Source organism: Coregonus clupeaformis, chromosome 7, assembly GCF_020615455.1.
Source record: "Coregonus clupeaformis isolate EN_2021a chromosome 7, ASM2061545v1, whole genome shotgun sequence".
Taxonomy (NCBI): domain Eukaryota; kingdom Metazoa; phylum Chordata; class Actinopteri; order Salmoniformes; family Salmonidae; genus Coregonus; species Coregonus clupeaformis.
Window position 1 is genome coordinate 61,334,306 of NC_059198.1, and position 21,899 is coordinate 61,356,204.

A 21,899-nucleotide genomic window follows, 5' to 3' on the forward strand; every position below is an offset into this window, starting at 1 on the left:
TTTTATTTATTTTTATTTCACCTTTATTTAACCAGGTAAGCCAGTTGAGAACAAGTTCTCATTTACAACTGCGACCTGGCCAAGATACAGCAAAGCAGTGCGATAAAAACAACAACACAGAGTTACATATGGGGTAAAAAAAACATAAGGTCATAAAATACAACAGAAAATATATATACAGTGTGTGCAAATGTAGCAAGTTATGGAGGTAAGGCAATAAATAGGCTATAGTGCAAATAATTACAATTAGTATTAACACTGGAATGCTAGATGTGCAAGAGATTATGTGCAAATAGAGATACTGGGGTGCAAAAGAGGATGAGGTAGTTGGGTGGGCTAATTTCAGATGGGCTGTGTACATGTGCAGTGATCGGTAAGGTGCTTTGACAACTGATGCTTAAAGTTAGTGAGGGAGATAAGAGTCTCCAGCTTCAGAGATTTTTGCAATTCGTTCCAGTCATTGGCAGCAGAGAACTGGAAGGAATGGCGGTCAAAGGAGGTGTTGGCTTTTGGAATGACCAGTGAGATATACCTGCTGGAGCGCAGACTACGGGTGGGTGCTGCTATGGTGACCAATGAGCTAAGATAAGGCGGGGATTTGCCTAGCAGTGATTTATAGATGGCCTGGAGCCAGTGGGTTTGACGACCGAACATGTAGTGAGGACCAGCCAACAAGAGCGTACAGGTCACAGTGGTGGGTAGTGTATGGGGCTTTGGAGACAAAACGGATGGCACTGTGATAGACTACATCCAATTTGCTGAGTAGAGTGTTGGAGGCTATTTTGTAAATGACATCGCCGAAGTCAAGGATCGGTAGGATAGTCAGATTTACGAGGGCATGTTTGGCAGCATGAGTGAAGGAGGCTTTGTTGCGAAATAGGAAGCCGATTCTAGATTTAACTTTGGATTGGAGATTCTTAATGTGAGTATGGAAGGAGAGTTTCCAGTCTAACCAGACACCTAGGTATTTGTAGTTGTCCACATACTCTAGGTCAGACCCGTCGAGAGTGGTGATTCTAGTCGGGTGGGCGGGTGCCAGCAGCGTTCGATTGAAGAGCATGCATTTAGTTTTACTAGTGTTTAAGAGCAGTTGGAGGCTACTGAAGGAGTGTTGTTAACACAGTGTCCAATGAAGGGCCAGATGTATACAAAATGGTGTCGTCTGCGTAGAGGTGGATCTGAGAGTCACCAGCAGCAAGAGCGACATCATTGATATACACGGAGAAAAGAGTCGGCCCAAGAATTGAACCCTGTGGCACCCCCATAGAGACTGCCATAGGTCCAGACAACAGGCCCTCCGATTTGACACATTGAACTCTATCTGAAAAGTAGTTGGTGAACCAGGCGAGGCAGTCATTTGAGAAACCAAGGCTATTTAGTCTGCCAATAAGAATGCGGTGGTTGACAGAGTCGAAAGCCTTGGCCAGGTCGATGAAGACGGCTGCACAGTACTGTCTACTATCGATCGCAGTTATAATATCGTTTAGGACCTTGAGCGTGGCTGAAGTGCACCCATGACCAGCTCGGAAACCGGATTGCATAGCGGAGAAGGTACGGTGGGATTCGAAATGGTTGGTGATCTGTTTGTTAACTTGGCTTTCAAATACTTTCGAAAGGCAGGGCAGGATGGATATAGGTCTGTAACAGTTTGGATCTAGAGTGTCACCCCCCTTTGAAGAGGGGGATGACCGCGGCAGCTTTCCAATCTCTGGGGATCTCAGACGTTACGAAAGAGAGGTTGAACAGGCTAGTAATAGGGGTTGCGACAATTTCTGCGGCTAGTTTTAGAAAGAAAGGGTCCAGATTGTCTAGCCCAGCTGATTTGTAGGGGTCCAGATTTTGCAGCTCTTTCAGAACATCAGCTGTCTGAATTTGTGTGAAGGAGAAGCGGGGGGGCATGGGCAAGTTGCAGCGGAGGGTGCAGAGTTGGTGGCCGGGGTAGTGGTAGCCAGGTGGAAAGCATGGCCAGCCGTAGCAAAATGCTTGTTGAAGTTCTCGATTATTGTAGATTTATCGGTGGTGATAGTGTTTCCTAGCCTCAGTGCAGTGGGCAGCTGGGAGGAAGTGCTCTTATTCTCCATGGACTTTACAGTGTCCCAAAACTTTTTGGAGTTAGTGCTACAGGATGCAAATTTCTGTTTGGAAAAGTTAGCCTTTGCTTTCCTGACTGCTTGTGTATATTGGTTCCTAACTTCCCTGAAAAGTTGCATATCGCGGGGGCTATTTGATGCTAATGCAGTACGCCACAGGATGTTTTTGTGCTGGTCAAGGGCAGTCAAGTCTGAGGAGAACCAGGGGCTATATCTGTTCTTAGTTCTGTATTTTTTGAATGGGGCATGTTTATTTTAGATTGAGAGGAAATTACTTGTAAAGAACAACCAGGCATCCTCTACTGACGGAATGAGATCTATATCCATCCAGGATACCTGGGCCAGGTCAATTAGGAAGGCCTGCTCGCTAAAGTATTTTAGGGAGCGTTTGACAGTGATGAGGGGTGGTCGTTTGACCGCGGACCCGTTATGCAATAAGGCAGTGATAGCTGAGATCCTGGTTGAAGACAGCGGAGGTGTATTTAGAGGGTATGTTAGTCAGGATGATATCTATGAGGGTACCCATGTTTACGGATTTAGGGTTGTACCTGGTAGGTTCGTTGATAATTTGTGTGAGATTGAGGGCATCTAGTTTGGATTGTAGGATGGCCGGGGTGTTAAGCATATCCCAATTTAGGTCGCCAAGCAGTACGAACTCTGAGGATAAATGGGGGGCAATCAATTCACATATGGTATCCAGGGCACAGCTGGGGGCTGAGGGGGGTCTGTAGCAAGCGGCAACAGTGAGAGACTTATTTCTGGAAAGGTGGATTTTTAGAAGTAGAAGCTCAAACTGTTTGGGCACAGACCTGGATAGTATGATAGAGCTCTGCAGGCTATCTCTACAGTAGATTGCAACTCCACCCCCTTTGGCAGTTCTATCTAGACGGAAAATGTTATAGTTGGGGATGGAAATTTCAGAATTTTTTGGTGGCCTTCCTAAGCCAGGATTCAGACACTGCTAGAACATCAGGGTTGGCGGAGTGTGCTAACGCAGTGAATAACTCAAACTTAGGAAGTAGACTTCTGATATTTACGTGCAAGAAACCAAGACTTTTGCGATTACAGAAGTCAGCAAATGATAGCGCCTGGGGAGTAGGAGTGATACTGAGGGCTGCAGGGCCTGGGTTAGCCTCTACATCACCAGAGGAACAGAGGAGGACTAGAATAAGGATACGGCTAAAGGCTTTAAGAACTGGTCTTCTAGTGCGTTGGGTACATAGAATAAAGGGGGCAGATTTCCGGGCATTGTAGAAAAGATTCAGGGCATTATGTACAGACAAGGATATGGAAGGATATGAGTAAAGTGGAGGTAAACCTAAGCGTTGGGTAACAATGAAAGAGATAGCATCACTGGAGGCACCAATTGAGTCGGTCTCCGCATGTATGGGGGGTGGGACAAATGAGCTATCTAAGGCAGGTTTAGCTGGGCTGGGGGATCTACAGTGAAATAATACAATTAGAAATAACCGAAACAACAATAAGCTAACCATATTGACAAGGGAGAGAGGCATAAAGCAATCAAGGTGTAATTTGAGAGAGCTAAGACAACAGCTGGTAATGACGACACAGTTTGGGCTGAGGCTAAACATAAACAGGATGCAGTACCGTAAGAAGGAACAGTCCAGCAGACATCAGCTGTATAGCTGAGTTATAAGGTCCGGTGAACAGCAATAGGATAGTTCGGAGGTAGTTTGGGGGCTGCTAAAGCACTAGCGAGCAAGAGGGCACGGCTAGCGTGTGCTAGCAGGCCGGGGCTAGCAGATGGAATCTTCGTGGTCAACGTCGTAACGGGAAGCCTGTTGTAAAATCTACCTCATCAGACGATTTCGTCGGCAGACCAGTCATGTAGGATCGGCTGGGCTCCGTGTCAACACTAGGTGGTCCCGTCCGGGTGACAGAGAGGTAGATAGCCGGGAGATGGGAGATGGGCCTAGCTCAGGATGATTAGCCAGACCTCAACATCCATTTTGTTGCAGCTAGCTGGTAGCGATGAATCCGGAGTTAAAGGTCCAGTGATTCAGTGATTCCGGCAGAAAAACTGATATGTTCTGGGTCGATAACGCGCTGTGCAGACAGTGCAGACTGGCCGAATAATAGTCCAGACTAGAGCTGGCTGGTAGGTGGTGCAGGCCACGGACAATGGTGAAAAACCGCTAACAGTAGCTGATAGCAAGTAGCTAGTTAGCTGGCTACTCCCGTCCGGTAGACCTAGAGGTAGATAGCCGGGATATGAGCCTGGCTCTAGGCTAGCTCGAGGCTAACTGGTGCTTGCATCGGGGGCTGTGGTGATTAGCCAAACAGCAACATCCATTCGGTTGTGGCTAGCTAGTTGCGATCCGGTGATTAATGTCCAGTGATTAAATTATTCCGGCAGAAAATCCAATGTTGTGGGTGAAATAGCAACTGTGGCTAATAGCAAGTAGCTAGTTAGCTGGCTAGCTAGTTTCAACTGGAGATTCTAGATAAAAGGTAAGTCAATAATAGAATCCGTTCCACATTGAGTGAGGCGGGTTGCAGGAAAGTATATTTTGTAGAAGGATGAAAAGTCTGATAGGAAAATATGTACGAAAAATAAATAAAAAACAGGGTATTTACAGGCTATTTACACACACACAACAAAAACAGGACTGCACTACTACGCCATCTTGTTCCCGCTCCCTGCTGGCCAATCAGAGTAGAGACTGAGCATGGTTTAGACTTACTCAGCCAATCGTTGGCGCACAGGCTGGTCCCAGCCCCTTGGCGCTTTACCGTTGCACACTGTTGCCAGGCATAAGTTGTTATCATCACAACCTGTAGAGTCAGCACCTTTTTGCAGTACACGTCCTTGAGCGCGGTTTAACAAAGAGGCAGTGTGTATGTGTCTGTGAGAAATACAAGTCTATCTCACCCTACTCCCTAACATTCCTCACATGAATCACAGCTTGTTAAGTGAAAACAATTTATATCAGTACAGTACAAACCTATTATGTTTAATCATTAATGCATTCTTTCTAAACTAGGCATCACATCTAGATCCCCACAAGGGTTAATTAACAAGTTCTAGGGAAGGAAGGAGACTGACTGACTGACTGACTGACTGACTGGGGGTGTCATAGCTGCCACTGATGGCCTGTGCAGCTGGGTGACACACAGATCCCAAAATCCCCCCCCCCTCAGTGTGTCACCTACGGTGCATGAGGTGATGATTGATTACTCAGGGACAACCCTGAAAATCATAACACAGCATACTATGCTCATTTGCAATGTTGGAGTATCAGCCTGGTCTCATAGACTAGACGTAACATAATAAATGTAAATCCGGGACACTCAAATTACTATGATATGTTACGCTTGATATGGTTACATAAGACAGAAGGTTACTTAAGGCAAATACGAAAAGAGGGTGGTTGTTTGTGATGGATGGGCAAGCGTATAACGCAAATATCTAGCAACCCAAAGGTTGAGTGTTTGAATCTCATCATGGAGAATTTTAGCTAAATAGCAACTACTTACTACTTTTTAGCTACTTTGCAACTACTTAGCATGTTAGCTAACCCTTCCCCTAAGCCTAACCTTAAACCTACTGTAACTGATCTGTTAACACTTCTTACTTGCTGAGGAATCTCAATATTTAGTCTTAGATCATTCCGGAGACAGCCTTGTACTTTTTCTGCCAGTAGACAAGGTGTCTTTAAGGTTTTTTTCCCCCACTTGCTTTCACGGTCAAAAAGTTGCTTCGGGTAGGCTATTGAAGCAGACCACTGTCCACATTTCCAGCCGAGATTTATTTATCCAACAAAATCTATCTACAGTACTTTATTGGTATTTTACTGGTATCCTCCTGACAAGATTGCTGTTAAAATAGCATTGAGATACCAATAATACCTTCTGGACAGGGGCTGGAAGGGGGAGGGCTAGGTGCAATATTTATTACTTATTTCCTGTGCTAGAAAGGGTGACCGTGGACCACCTTGTTCTACTGAAAGACATAGATACCTACTCTTCCAAACAGTTGTATTATTCCAGACTTTTTAAACAATTATTAATTGTAATAGACTGTCATATATTCGAGTTAAATCTAACTTAGTGTGTGATATGTTCACGCTTTTTATTTTTCAGTCCCCCTATCCAAGTGCCTCATTGGTGCTACCAGTGTTTCTAAATAAATCCCTTCCCTACAGTACCTGTCTTGAAGTATGGATAGAATGTCAATATCTGTCTGATCCAGAGGATTGCAGCATTTTCACTCAGGAAAGGGATCATAATCTTTCCCTTTTTATTTAGAGTGACTACAAAACTGCTGTTTCTTGCAAAATTTCAGCTTCCATCAAGCATTACATATACAAATGTAACTGCTTTTGCACTTTGGTGTGCCTTTAAGTCACATTGTATTTCCCTTTTTGTAAAACCATTCCCAGGCGTCAGAGATGCTGGAAATTACTTAATTTTTGTTTGCTTCGTTTCTTCACATTGTAGTTTAGCTCTAGGGACTAGGCCTGCAGTGCAGTTAAACATAAAACCAATAAACTCCTAAGATTAAGATTCTGATTCAATGGAAAATGCTGGGGAAATCAAGATGATAAATACCATAGAGTAATTCATATTTCATAGTAAAACACAGATCAAGCCACACTTAAAGTGAAGACGAGAGACTGATTGCATAGTTTCAAGTTTTATTAGTTGTATGTACGGGATAGATATGGTATACACATGGTATATCGTCCAATGAAATGGTTCCTTGCAGGTTCCTTCTCGACAACGCAACAACAATAAGAAAGTAAAAAATAACAATACGAACATAATGTAAATGGCAGTAGAATAGAATAAAATGTTTGGTATAAGTATAAATACAGGAAGGTACAATTTATAGTACAATATTTACACGTGTATTGGGGATGGGGGTCAGGTGTATGAATTGAGCAGTATAATAAGAGTCTGGTAGCAGCAGTTGTGATGTGTGCTAAGGTGGAGAGAATCAGAGCAGGTGGTCAATCCAGTTCAAGTATTCAGCAGTCTAATGGCTTGTAGATAGAAACTGTTTTTGAGCCTGTTGGTATCAGACCTCATGCTCCGATACCGTCTGCCCGACAGTAAGAGAGAGAACAGCTCGTGGCTGGGGTGTGTGGGGTCCTTGATGTTGCTGCATGCCTTCCTCAAGCACCGTTTTGAGTAGATGTCCTAGATGGGTGGAAGCATGGTCCAAGTGATGTACTGGGCCGTCTTCACCAGTGGAGGCTGATAAGGGGAGGATTGCTCTTAATAATGGCTGGAATGGAGTCAATGGAGCGGTATCAAACACATCAAAGATGTGGTTTCATGTGGTTGATACCACTCCATTGACTCCATTCCAGCCATTTACAGTATTATGAGCTGTCCTCGCCTCAGCAGCCTCCACTGGTCTTCACCACCCGCTGGAGGGCCTTGCGGTCGTGGAAGGAGAAATTCCCATACCAGGCTGTGATGCAATAGGTCAGGATGTTCTCGAAGGTGCAGCGATAGTATTTGGATAAGACCCTGGGTGGCATGCCACATTTCATCAGCCGCCTTAGGAAGTAGAGGCACTGTTGCGCCCTCTTGACAAGAGTGGTTGTGTTGTTGGTCCATGACATGTCCTCGGTGATGTGGATGCCGAGGAACTTAAAACTCGTGACTCTCTCTACTGCAGTCCCATTGATGTGGATTGGGGCATGTTCCCTCCTCTGCTTCCTGAAGTCAACAATCAACTCCTTTGTTTTGATAACGTTGAGGGAGAGGTTGTTGTTATGACACCACAATGCCAGTTCACTTACCTCCTCCCTATAGGCTGACTCGTCCTTGTTGGTTATCAGGCCTTCAACCGTGGTATCGCCAGCAAATTTGATGATGGAGTTGGTGTTGTGCAAAGCCACACAGTCGTAGGTGAACAGGGAGTACACATTGTATTTCCCTTTTTGTAAAACCATTCCCAGGCATCAGAGATGCTGGAAATTACTTAATTTTGGTTTGTTTCATTTCTTCACATTGTAGTTTAGCTCCAGGGACTAGGCTACAGCGGAGGACAGAGGACACACCCCTGTGTTAAGAGTCAGTGTGGAGTAGATGTTGTTGCCAATCCTTACAGCCTGTGGTCTGCCCATCAGGAAGTCCGGTATCCAGTTGCAGAGGGTGGTATACAGACCCAGGGCCCTGAGCTTGGTGTCGAGCTTGAAAGGAACAATAGTGTTGAACGCTGAACTGTAGTCAATGAACAGCATTCTCACATAGGTGTTCCTCTTGTCCAGATGTGTTACGGCCGTGTGAATAGCGATGGAAATGGCATGTTCCGTGGATCTGTTGGAGCGGTAGGCCAATTGGAGTGGGTCCAGTGTGCCTGGCATGCTGGCCTTGATATTAGCCATGACCAGCTTCCGTAAGCACTTCATGATGAACAATATGACCACGACTGAGCGATAGTCATTTGGGCATGTCAACTTGTTTTCTTGGGCAATGGGACGATGGTGGTCTCCTTAAAGCAGGTGGGTATTACAGCCTGGGACAGGGACAGGTTGAAGATGTCCGATAAGATGTTTTTTATATGTTCTATTTATATCTGTAAATTAACCAATGATATCAAGCCACACCCGGCCATGATTACAGACACCTGTGTGTGTCCTTTGACATTATATAAACTAGTGGCCCGCAGTGTTTGTCATTATACCCTGATAAAGACAGCTTGTCTGTCGAAACGTTGGTTATTAGGTTATTCAATTATTGCATCTGAGCTCCTAGAGTGTCCGGCTCTCCTTTTCCTTTTCAAGTCTGTAGTCCTTGCGACATGCCTGAGATGCTTGAGTTGATGAACATCAATTACATTTTGAGTCTGTATTGTCTTTTTGTGTCCGTAATGGATTGGCGGAGCTCGTACATGCTTGCCTTGTACGTTTCGCTTTCCACCGAATCATCCTTGTTTGTTCTGTTGACATTGAATGCTGCACTACGGGCTGTCAGCATAGTACGGATTTCTCTGTTCAGGGTTTTTGGTTGGGGTATGTCCGGATTGTTATTGTGGGTACAACGTCATCAACACATTTCCTAATGAAGCCTTTGACTGACGATGTATATTCCTCAATGTTGATGGATGAGTCCTAGGTGGATCAATCTTTGAACAATCCAATCAGTATTCTCAAAACCATCCTGCAGCGTTGAGTCTGCATCTGTCCAGCGCGTCACAATTCTATGTGTTGGTGGTTCCCTCTTGAGTTGCTGCTTGTAGGCGGGGAGTAGGAACAGAGAGATGTCATCTAATTGGCCGAAGTGGGGGTGGGGGATGGCTTTGTATGAGTCGCAGATATTTGTGCATACATGGTCAAGCACGGCGGATGCTCTTGTGGGGAAGGATACATGTTGGTGATATTTTGGGAAGATTTGTTTTAGACGGGCTTTGTTAAAGTCACCCACGACTATAAAGACTGCTTCCGGGTGAGAGGATTCTTGCTGACTAATGATCTTGTTTGCTGAGTGCAGACTTGGTGTTTGCTTGTGGCATTATGTACACAGCTGTGATAATAACACACGTGAATTCCCTCAGCATATAGTGGGGTCGGCATTTTATAATCAGAAACTCCAGGTCAGGTGAACAGAAGCTCCGAATATTTTCAACTTTGGTACACCAGGAATTGTTTATGAGGAAACATACCCCTCCCCCGACTCTTACTAGAAGCTGCCATTCGATCCATTCGGATTATGGAGAAGCCGTCTGGTTGAATAGCATAGTCAAGTGTATTGTTCGAAAGCTCTTTTTAAGTAAAAATAAAGACACAGCATTCCCTGATGTCCCTCTGTGATTGAAGCCTTGCTCTCACTTCACAAAGTTTATTTTCCAGCGATTGGACAGCCATCAGGAGACTAGGAAGAGGAGGCTGTGTAGTTGGTCTTTTCAGCCTAGCTTGAAATCCCTCTTTCCTTCCTATTCTTCATCGCCGGCGTTGCCTTAGGTCATCTCGGCAGGAGCAACAGGTAAGCCCACTGTGCAGGGAACAAAGGAGTGAATGAGGTATTCCAGATCTTGGAGGCTGAGAGGTAAGTGTGTAGCTTCCGATTCATGATCCAGAAGTGTTTGTCGTTTGTAGGAAATTATTGCATGAACATTTTGAGCAAACAAAGTATTAATAAACTCAAAAATAGCAATAAAAAAGCAAAGTCGACTAGGTGCCGGCAAGACACGCGTCCTCCTCAGCTGCCTAGCATGTAGCTTCTGAATGAAAGCCTAATGTTGTTACAAGTTTATTTATTTAATTAGTCCAGCACTCAGGAGAAATCCTCGTTTATCCCGTGGGAGGGAAAACCGGATCCGAAGAGTACATTTTATTAGATAGCTCTCAATATCAAATCTTTCCGTAATACAGTAGTTTACCTCCAGTGATCTCCTGAGAAGTTATCAACAGTCAATCAAAAGGAGTTTATGCAGAGAGAGCACTGATTCAGTTTGCAATTCCTTTCCTGCAAAAACATTTGAATACCTAAGGCTACAACACAGTGGAACAAAATGATACATTCAGATTTCCCTTGCTTTGAAAAGCAGATGAGTGCTGTTGTTATTTCTTTATCAGGCAGTCACAGAAAGTCAGGATTGTTTTACCTCTATCTGTGCTAAAGAAGAAACTCTTAACATACAAAATATGATAATCATATCCTTGCTTTGATGTTTAGATTTCCCCCCCAAAAACGATTTTACCATAATGTCAAAGGGAAAGTTTAAGAGTTTAAGTGTCAAGCGTTAGGTATTTAAATGTGTGAAGGTCAAAGTGCTGTTTCATAGTAGAGGAATTGCAGTTGCGTCATAAATCACCTAGCAACCGCACCAGGCGCCATGTCAGTTTGTTGGAAGTTCTCCAGTCGTTCACATGGCTGGCTGCGTTTTGCTACCACTGGAAATTTCGGGAAGATTGCCCATTATTTCGTTTTTCTAAGGACCCAGAAAACGGACGCAGTGGGAGAACCTATTCAAGTAAGTAAATATATTTAGAAAATGATCAAAAACGATGTACTATTAGCTATCTAGCTTGCTACAGAAACTTAGTGTGCAGGCTAACTCAAATGAGCTGCTAACATAATGTTCGCTGGTTAGCTAACTTTACATACTGTATAGCTAGCTAAGTGAATTAAATATCACCAGCTTACTAACTTCATATTAGCTAGTTATCTTGATGTATTTATCGTTGTAACTCTAAATGCATGTGTAGCTAGCTAACAGCCATGGAATAGAATGAAAGGATTAGCTAGCAGTTCCAGCTGTCAGAAGGGAGAGTAGGCTACTCTGGATAGGGCAGGTACCTTTGTGGGAGGACATTATGAAAATATTCTCCAGTTCCAGTCCCTAGCGAGAAAAACTGAAGACAGAGAGATATACTGCCCTACCAAGCAAAAAGGCAGTAACTGCTCATAGTGTGGAACTGAGGAAAATGGCTTTAATTTACCTTGGTTTCACAGTAACCTTATGCAGTTACTGCTAACATGACCCCCATTTTCTCCAAAACACAATACAATAGAGGCAGGATACTTGTCCACATGATTAAGCATGTGTTTAATGTAGCAAAAATGACTAACTAATTTTCGACCAAATGAGCACTTACTGCATTTTTGCTTGGTAGGGCAGTATAGCTATCAACATAATATTCAGTACTGTCTAATTTGAGTATAATGCAGCCTGTTTCTTTTGTGATATATTCTGTCCTCAGATACAGAGAGCCGTAAAGCCCTGTCTGCAGATGAAGAGGTCCCAATGAATGTCCCAAGAGAGTACGGGTACATCCTTGTATACCATGATTTATATGTGTACCTATGTTAGCACATTTTGTGAACAAACATACAGTTCAAAAGTCCCACACACCCAAACCTTTTACAACTGGAGCAGGTCAACCCTGCTGGGTGTGCACGCTTTTGTTCCAGCCCAGCACTAACACACCTGATCAATGTATCAAACCTATTTAGTTAATAATCAAGTGTGCTATTGCTGGGCTGGTACAGAAGTCTGCTCCCCCCGTAGATCAGGGATCAGTGGAGCGAGGTTGGCCACCTATGGTGTTGACTTTTTTTTGTTCACCTGAAATTATGCTTTAGTAATAATAGCCTACTTGTTACTAAAATGTCTAACCTTTACATATGAGTTAGCTTACTTGTACACTTTGAAATTATATGAAATAGTGTTGATTATTTGAAGTTAAGTGTTTAAACTGGTTTTAATCGTTAACTTAACTATTATTCAAGATGAACTAGTGTCGATGTTGATTAATCACAGATCACAATCCTGCAATAAAGAGGGGAAGGGAATCGGTCTCTAATTTGTCTGTTTCTGTGTTCTATTCTCAAATTAACATAACATTCTTGTTCAGTCATAAGCTCTCCAATTAGTTTCATTTGATTGTCACCATTTTTTAAGGATATCAGCCATGTGAACCCATTTTGCAGCTGATAATTACATTTTACATTTTAGTCATTTAGCAGACGCTCTTATCCAGAGCGACTTACAGTTAGTGAGTGCATAATTATTTTATTTTTTTCATACTGGTCCCCCGTGGGAATCAAACCCACAACCCTGGCGTTGCAAGCGCCATGCTCTACCAACTGAGCTACACAGGACTAATGGCATGCAACACCAATGCAGCCATAGGCTCAGAGGGCCTGATGATTAGTTGACAAGTTGAATCAGGTGTGTTTGTCCAGGGCTAAAATAAACTGTACTGTTGGGGGTACTCGAGGACTGGAGTTGGGAACCACTGGCCTACAGTATGGCATTTGCAATGCAGCTGTTTACATTTAGCATCTGAAACAGAGAATAGCTTAACTCAGACATTGTTTACATATTGTTCAGCTATATATGTTCGCAGTTTAAAAACGATACCAGTAGGCAATGTATATGAGGCTAATCATTATACTGGATTTTGTGCATGACTTGTGCTGACATGAAATTGTTTAAAGCAAATCCAACCTTTGTAATCTAGGTGGTGAAATGTATGGAAGCAGATGATGGTATCCTTAGCTTAAAACATACACCCAACTACTACCACCAAGTTCAATGCCAGATACTTTTCTCCCAGAAGGTCTGAGTGGCACATGGAGGTGCTACTGTGATAATGAAAATGGTTTGCCTAAGACTACCACAACAATTACATTGTCTATGCTAAATGTGTTTAAATTGTAAAATAAATAAAATAGTTGGGAAATAATAAATACTTTTTATTCAAAGGGGCTAGGCAAAGCAGAGATGACAATACTTTTAATTCCACCCATACAACAATATAGCATATTATTAAAGTACAGTATGTTTACAATATCAGGTCCTCTGTAGCTCAGCTGGTAGAGCACGACACTTGTTACGCCAAGGTAGTGGGTTCGATCCCCGGGACCACCCATACACAAAAATGTATGCACGCGTGACTGTGTCGCTTTGGATAAAAGCGTCTGCTAAATGGCATATTATATTATTATTATTATAATAGTATGTTATTGATCTGTTGTCAGTGTCAGTAGAGTAGGCCTAGGCTACCATCGTATTAAAAAAGATTCTGATAATGTTTCCAGTCATATAAAGTGTAGTAGAATTGCATTACATTTTTATCAAAGGCCACATTTTCCCTGTGCAAAGGAAAGGAACGTCTCTGATATAGCCTATAAGCCTATGCCACTACACGCTTATTAATAGCCTAAATTATCACAATCCAATCTACTCATCACATTAGGAATAGTAGGCTTACATTAGTCTGCAAATACGATGAAAGAGGCATGCAATCCCTTGTCATAAAGGTGCATTTTTATGGTGAAAAAATAGCTTCCCCAAAACTTGAAACTCACGCGACACATGCTAATAGCTAGACTACAAGCTATCTAGCTAGCTAATTTTGGCTAACTCAAATCAAATCAAATCAAATCAAATTTTATTGGTCACATGCGCCGAATACAACAGGTGCAGACATTACAGTGAAATGCTTACTTACAGCCCTTAACCAACAGTGCATTTATTTTAAACAAAAAAGTAAGAATAAAACAACAACAAAAAAGTGTTGAGAAAAAAAGAGCAGAAGTAAAAATAAAGTGACAGTAGGGAGGCTATATATACAATAGAATAAAGTGACAGTAGGGAGGCTATATATACAGGGGGGTACCGTTGCATAGTCAATGTGCGGGGGCACCGGCTAGTTGAGGTAGTTGAGGTAATATGTACATGTGGGTAGAGTTAAAGTGACTATGCATAAATACTTAACAGAGTAGCAGCAGCGTAAAAGTATGGGGTGGGGGGGCAGTGCAAATAGTCCGGGTAGCCATGATTAGCTGTTCAGGAGTCTTATGGCTTGGGGGTAGAAGCTGTTGAGAAGTCTTTTGGACCTAGACTTGGCACTCCGGTACCGCTTGCCGTGCGGTAGCAGAGAGAACAGTCTATGACTAGGGTGACTGGAGTCTTTGACAATTTTGAGGGCCTTCCTCTGACACCGCCTGGTATAGAGGTCCTGGATGGCAGGGAGCTTTGCCCCTGTGATGTACTGGGCCGTACGCACTACCCTCTGTAGTGCCTTGCGGTCAGAGGCCAAGCAGTTGCCATACCAGGCGGTGATGCAACCAGTCAGGATGCTCTCGATGGTGCAGCTGTATAATTTTTTGAGGATCTGAGGACCCATGCCAAATCTTTTTAGTCTCCTGAGGGGGAATAGGCTTTGTCGTGCCCTCTTCACGACTGTCTTGGTGTGTTTGGACCATGATAGTTCGTTGGTGATGTGGACACCAAGGAACTTGAAGCTCTCAACCTGTTCCACTACAGCCCCGTCGATGAGAATGGGGGCGTGCTCAGTCCTCTTTTTTTTCCTGTAGTCCACAATCATCTCCTTTGTCTTGGTCACGTTGAGGGAGAGGTTGTTGTCCTGGCACCACAGTGCCACATCTCTGACCTCCTCCCTATAGGCTGTCTCATCGTTGTCGGTGATCAGGCCTACCACTGTTGTGTCGTCGGCAAACTTAATGATGGTGTTGGAGTCGTGCCTGGCCATGCAGTCATGGGTGAACAGAGAGTACAGGAGGGGACTGAGCACGCACCCCTGAGGGGCCCCCGTGTTGAGGATCAGTGTGGCAGATGTGTTGTTACCTACCCTTACCACCTGGGGGCGGCCCGTCAGGAAGTCCAGGATCCAGTTGCAGAGGGAGGTGTTTAGTCCCAGGATCCTTAGCTTAGTGATGAGCTTTGAGGGCACTATGGTGTTGAATGCTGAGCTGTAGTCAATGAATAGCATTCTCACGTAGGTGTTCCTCTTGTCCAGGTGGGAAAGGGCAGTGTGGAGTGCGATAGAGATTGCATCATCTGTGGATCTGTTGGGGCGGTATGCAAATTGGAGTGGGTCTAGGGTTTCTTGGATTATGCTGTTGATGTGAGCCATGACCAGTCTTTCAAAGCACTTCATGGCTACAGACGTCAGTGCCACGGGTCGGTAGTCATTTAGGCAGGTTATCTTAGAGTTCTTGGGCACGGGGACTATGGTGGTCTGCTTGAAACATGTTGGTATTACAGACTCAGTCAGGGACATGTTGAAAATGTCAGTGAAGACACTTGCCAGTTGGTCAGCACATGCTCGGAGTACACGTCCTGGTAATCCGTCTGGCCCTGCGGCCTTGTGAATGTTGACCTGCTTAAAAGTCTTACTCACATCGGCTACGGAGAGCGTGATCACATAGTCGTCCGGAACAGCTGGTGCTCTCATGCATGCTTCAGTGTTGCTTGCCTCGAAGCGAGCATAGAAGTGGTTTAGCTCGTCTGGTAGGCTTGTGTCACTGGGCAGCTCGCGGCTGTGCTTCCCTTTGTAGTCTGTAATAGTTTTCAAGCCCTGCCACATCCGACGAGCGTCAGAGCCCGTGTAGTATGATTCAATCTTAGACCTGTATTGACTCTTTGCCTGTTTGATGGTTCGTCGGAGGTCATAGCGGGATTTCTTATAAGCGTCCGGGTTAGAGTCCCGTTCCTTGAAAGCGGCAGCTCTACCCTTTAGCTCAGTGCGGATGTTTCCTGTAATCCATGGCTTCTGGTTGGGGGTATGTACGTACGGTCACTGTGGGGACGACATCATCGATGCACTTATTGATGAAGCCAGTGACTGATGTGGTGTACTCCTCAATGCTGTCTGAAGAATCCCGGAACATGTTCCAGTCTGTGCTAGCAAAACAGTCCTGTAGCTTAGCATCTGCGTCATCTGACCACTTTTTTATTAGCCGAATCACTGGTGCTTCCTGCTTCAGTTTTTGCTTATAAGCAGGAATCAGGAGGATAGAGTTATGGTCAGATTTGCCAAATGGAGGGCGAGGGAGAGCTTTGTATGCGTCTCTGTGTGTGGAGTAAAGGTGGTCTAGAGTTTTTTCCCCTCTGGTTGCACATTTAACATGCTGGTAGAAATTAGGTAGAACGGATTTAAGTTTCCCTGCATTAAAGTCCCCTGCTACTAGGAGCGCTGCATCTGGATGAGCGTTTTCCTGTTGATTAATGGCCTTGTACAACTCATTCAGTGCAATCTTAATGCCAGCATTGGTTTGTGGTGGTAAATAGACAGCTATGAAAAATATAGATGAAAACTCTCTTGGTAAATAGTGTGGTCTACAGCTTATCATAAGATACTCTACCTCAGGCGAGCAAAACCTTGAGACTTCCTTAGTATTTGATTTTGTGCACCAGCTGTTGTTTACAAATATACAGAGACCGCCACCCCTCGTCTTACCCGAGTCTGCCGTTCTGTCCTGCCGATGTAGCGTATAGCCTGCTAGCTGAATGTTATCATTGTCGCTCGTTCAGCCACGACTCCGTGAAACATAAGATATTACAGTTTTTAATGTCCCGTTGGTAGGATAACCGTAATCTTAAATCGTCCATTTTATTCTCCAAAGCTTGAACGTTGGCTAATAGGATTGATGGGAGAGGCAGTTTACTCGTTCGCCGTCGGATCCTTACAAGGCACCCGGATCTGCGTCCACGATATCTCCGTCTCTTCCTCACGCGAATGACGGGGATCTGGGCCTTGTCGGGAGTCTGTAAAATATCCTTCGCGAACGCCTCGTTGAAGAAAAAGTGTTCGTCCAACGCGAGGTGAGTAATCGCTGTCCTGATATCCAGAAGCTCTCTTTGGTTATAAGAGACGATGGCAGAAACATTATGTACAAAATAAATTACAAATAACGCGGAAAAACACACATAATAGTACAATTGGTTAGAGGGCTGTAAAACGGCAGCCATCTTCTTCCGGCGCTGTTCTTGGTAACTTACTGACAGTGTTGTTGTTAACACCTGGTTAGCATAACAGCTAAACTAAACTCAAAAGTGATGAAATGATTGTAGCAAACCCTGTACTGACAGCTGTCTGGGTTCAGTTCTTGACAGTTCTTGAGTCTTGGTATCACCAATGGTGTTTCATGATTGCGGAGAATCTGTAAACATATTTTTTCCTGTTGTATTTCCTGCATTGTTTGGGGTAGCCAGTCGGCTGTTGTTGTCGGAAGAATTCATGCGGTGGTCTTCCAACATGACCACCAGGAAGCGTCGTACATCAATTGCAAGCCCTCTATACTTAAGCAATAAGGCCCGGGGGTGTGTGGTATATGGCCAATATACCACGGCTAAGGGTTGTTCTTATGCACAACGCAATGCGGAGTGCCTGGACACAGCGCTTAGCCATCATGGTATATTGGCCATATATATCACAAATTCCCGAGGTGCCTTATTGCTATTATAAACTGGTTACCAACGTAATTAGAGCAGTAAAACTAAATGTTATGTCATACCCGTGATATACCACGGCTGTCAGCCAATCAGCATTCAGGGCTCGAACCACCCAGTTTATGAATTCCAATATATTCCAGATACATTCCAAATACATCATGATACTCAAGTACCTTGTATTTGTTAATAATGTCCATCAAATACTTCTCTAAAATAAGTATTTGGTAGCAATCGATATATAGCAAATACATAGAGTCAGGTCCAAAAGTATTGGCACCCTTGATAAAGATGAGTTTACATCCCTGTCATAATCTCAGATCTGATATCAGAAAATCACTCTGGCAAGGGACCAAGAGCTGACTGAATGGGCTAAGAACACACAATAGAAGCCAACCTGTGTTGGATCATACATGCCTACACAGAGAGACAAACACAAATCCATACACTATCTTTTGTAAACAGAGATCTATGCTTTAGAGATCTATGGGAGATGTCTATGCCAGCTAATATTTTAGGATCACCCAGCCGGCTCTACTATTTCACCAAAACTTTGCATAAAGTTGAAGTTGCAGTGTAATGTTTATGAATATTAGGCTTGGGATGGGCTCTTTTTGACAATGATTAATTGCCTGCAGTTTATCAACGTTTGCTGACATATGGTGAGATGACACAACTTGATGGGGTGTCAATCAATCTGTCAATGATTTGAATATGTGCTTATATGTATTTTATTTTTACCTCTCGGTGTAGACAAAAATCCCTTAAGTTTACTTCCAATGTCATATTTTCTTAAGGTCAACTTGTGGTATGTTTTGGGTATAGTAATCCACAAATGATTGATAGATTTTTTTATTATACTGTTTTAATTATGCATGTTATTCAAGCACAAGTGAGTTTTTCATTATTTCACCAAAGTAACAAAAACTGGTACCTTATATTTGTTAATAATGTCCATCAAATACTTCTGTAAAATAAGTAATTGGAAGCAATCGATATACAGCAAAAACATACAGTCAGGTCCAAAATTATTGGCAACCTTGATAAATATGACAAAAAAGACCGTATAAAATAAATTATACAAATACTGAACTATATTGTATGCTCCAGAAAATGGGGTAAATTGTATTATTTTATACAGTCTTATTATTTATTAATTGCTCAGAGAAAGAGATTTTGTTGAACAAAATAATATTTTATTATTATTATTATTATTGACACCCCTCTTTCCAATGGAAGGATAACGGCACTGAGCCTTTTTCTAAAATGTTTTATGAAATTGGAGAACACATTGGGAGGGATTTTAGACCATTCCTCCATAGAGAATCTTTCAAGATCCTTGATATCCTTCGTCTGTGATTATGGACTGCCCTCTTCAATTCAAACCACAGGTTTTCAATGGGGTTCAACTCTGGATACTGAGATGGCCATTGCAAAATGTTAATTTTGTGGTCAATTAACCATGTCTTTGTGGATTGAAAACAGGGGTGGCAATAATTTTGACCCCTATCTTTTTGAGAAAAAAGATAACTTGCTAAACAAAATATATTTCTCTGAGCAATTGTATTACTATAACATGATTGTATTTGCATATAATATACTGCATCTCAGTATTTGTATTATTTATTTTATACAGTCTTTTTTGATCATCTTTATCAAGGGTGCCAATAATTTTGGAGCTGACTGTATTTCACCAAGGTCTTGTCCACACATACAGTATGTGATACAAATAGCCACAGTAGGTTGTTTAAATGCTCAATCTTAATGGTGTGATTAGTGCTGTATCTATCCCTTGTTATAGCAATTCATTTTGCACCATTATGGCTTTAAAGCTATGACCTGCTGACTCAGGCAGCTCTTAGTAACAAACAGTAATAGTAAAATGGCTATTACTATGGAAATCTATCACCCAGAATGTCGAAACAGATCATAACAAAGTGTACCCCAGGAAAAGTTCCTACAAGGAAGCAATATTTCTGCATATATGACTGCACTGCCTTTTTTTAACCTACATAATGGAACTTCAAAGATATTGTCTAAAGTTTTAGGTCACAGACTACATTTAGTGCTGACAAACATTTAATAGGCATTCATATTCTTTGAGGTACAAATGCAATTACTGGATGTTTCAAAAACACCAAGTCAACCCTGAAGAATACTTTTGTTTATTTTGATATGAGATAAGGGATATATTTTCCCAAGCTATATACAGTGAGGGAAAAAAGTATTTGATCCCCTGCTAATTATGTACATTTGCCCACTGACAAAGAAATGATCAGTCTATACTTTTAATGGTAGGTTTATTTGAACAGTGAGAGACAGAATAACAACAAAAAAATCCAGAAAAACGCATGTCAAAAATGTTATAAATTGATTTGCATTTTAATGAGGGAAATAAGTATTTGACCCCCTCTCAATCAGAAAGATTTCTGGCTCCCAGGTGTCTTTTATACAGGTAACGAGCTGAGATTAGGAGCACACTCTTAAAGGGAGTGCTCCTTATCTCAGTTTGTTACCTGTATAAAAGACACCTGTCCACAGAAGCAATCAATCAATCAGATTCCAAACTCTCCACCATGGCCAAGACCAAAGAGCTCTCCAAGGATGTCAGGGACAAGATTGTAGACCTACACAAGGCTGGAATGGGCTACAAGACCATCGCCAAGCAGCTTGGTGAGAAGGTGACAAAAGTTGGTGTGATTATTCGCAAATGGAAGAAACACAAAAGAACTGTCAATCTCCCTCGGCCTGGGGCTCCATGCAAGATCTCACCTCGTGGAGTTGCAATGATCATGAGAACGGTGAGGAATCAGCTCAGAACTACACGGGAGGATCTTGTCAGGCAGCTGGGACCATAGTCACCAAGAAAACAATTGGTAACACACTACGCCGTGAAGGACTGAAATCCTGCAGCGCCCGCAAGGTCCCCCTGCTCAAGAAAGCACATATACATGCCCGTCTGAAGTTTGCCAATGAACATCTGAATGATTCAGAGGAGAACTGGGTGAAAGTGTTGTGGTCAGATGAGACCAAAATGGAGCACTTTGGCATCAACTCAACTCGCCGTGTTTGGAGGAGGAGGTATGACCCCAAGAACACCATCCCCACCGTCAAACATGGATATTGATCCAAACCAGTCAGGTTTCAAGACTGGTCATTCAACTGAGACTGCTCTTCTCTGTGTCACGGAGGCTCTCCGCACTGCTAAAGCTAACTCTCTCTCCTCTGCTCTTGTCCTTCTAGACCTGTCTGCTGCCTTTGATACTGTGAACCATCAGATCCTCCTCTCCACCCTCTCCGAGTTGGGCATCTCCGGCGCGGCTCACTCTTGGATTGCGTCCTACCTGACCGGTCGCTCCTACCAAGTGGCGTGGCGAGAATCTGTCTCCGCACCACGTGCTCTCACCACTGGTGTCCCCCAGGGCTCAGTTCTAGGCCCTCTCCTATTCTCGCTATACACCAAGTCACTTGGCTCTGTCATATCCTCACATGGCCTCTCCTATCATTGCTACGCAGAAGACACACAACTAATCTTCTCCTTTCCCCCTTCTGATAACCAGGTGGCGAATCGCATCTCTGCATGTCTGGCAGACATATCAGTGTGGATGACGGATCACCACCTCAAGCTGAACCTCGGCAAGACGGAGCTGCTCTTCCTCCCGGGGAAGGACTGCCCGTTCCATGATCTCGCCATCATGGTTGACAACTCCGTTGTGTCCTCCTCCCAGAGTGCGAAGAGCCTTGGCGTGACCCTGGACAACACCCTGTCGTTCTCCACTAACATCAAGGCGGTGACCCGATCCTGCAGGTTCATGCTCTACAACATTTGGAGAGTACGACCCTGCCTTACACAGGAAGCGGCACAGGTCCTAATCCAGGCACTTGTCATCTCCCATCTGGATTACTGCAACTCGCTGTTGGCTGGGCTCCCTGCCTGTGCCATTAAACCCCTACAACTAATCCACAATGCCGCAGCCCGTCTGGTGTTCAACCTTCCCAAGTTCTCTCACGTCACCCCGCTCCTCCGCACACTCCACTGGCTTCCAGTTGAATCTCGCATCTGCTACAAGACCATGGTGCTTGCCTACGGAGCTGTGAGGGGAACGGCACCTCCGTAACTTCAGGCT

At 43.6% G+C, this 21,899-nt stretch overlaps 1 long non-coding RNA gene across 4 annotated transcripts in view; it reads left to right on the plus strand.

The window, feature by feature from the left end:
* The window catches only part of LOC121569818, a 37,302-nt gene that overhangs the window by 4,317 nt on the left and 11,086 nt on the right, over positions 1-21,899 (plus strand). Inside the window, exon 1 of one of the 4 annotated variants that reach the window (XR_006001391.2) lies at positions 9,652-10,049. The exons of 1 other annotated variant lie outside the window; for it this stretch is intronic. This is a non-coding gene — a long non-coding RNA (uncharacterized LOC121569818). Of the gene's footprint in view, positions 1-9,651; positions 10,050-11,049; positions 11,838-21,899 lie in introns of those variants that run through there. 2 more of the 4 variants (XR_006001388.2, XR_006001389.2) reach the window with 2 other exon arrangements.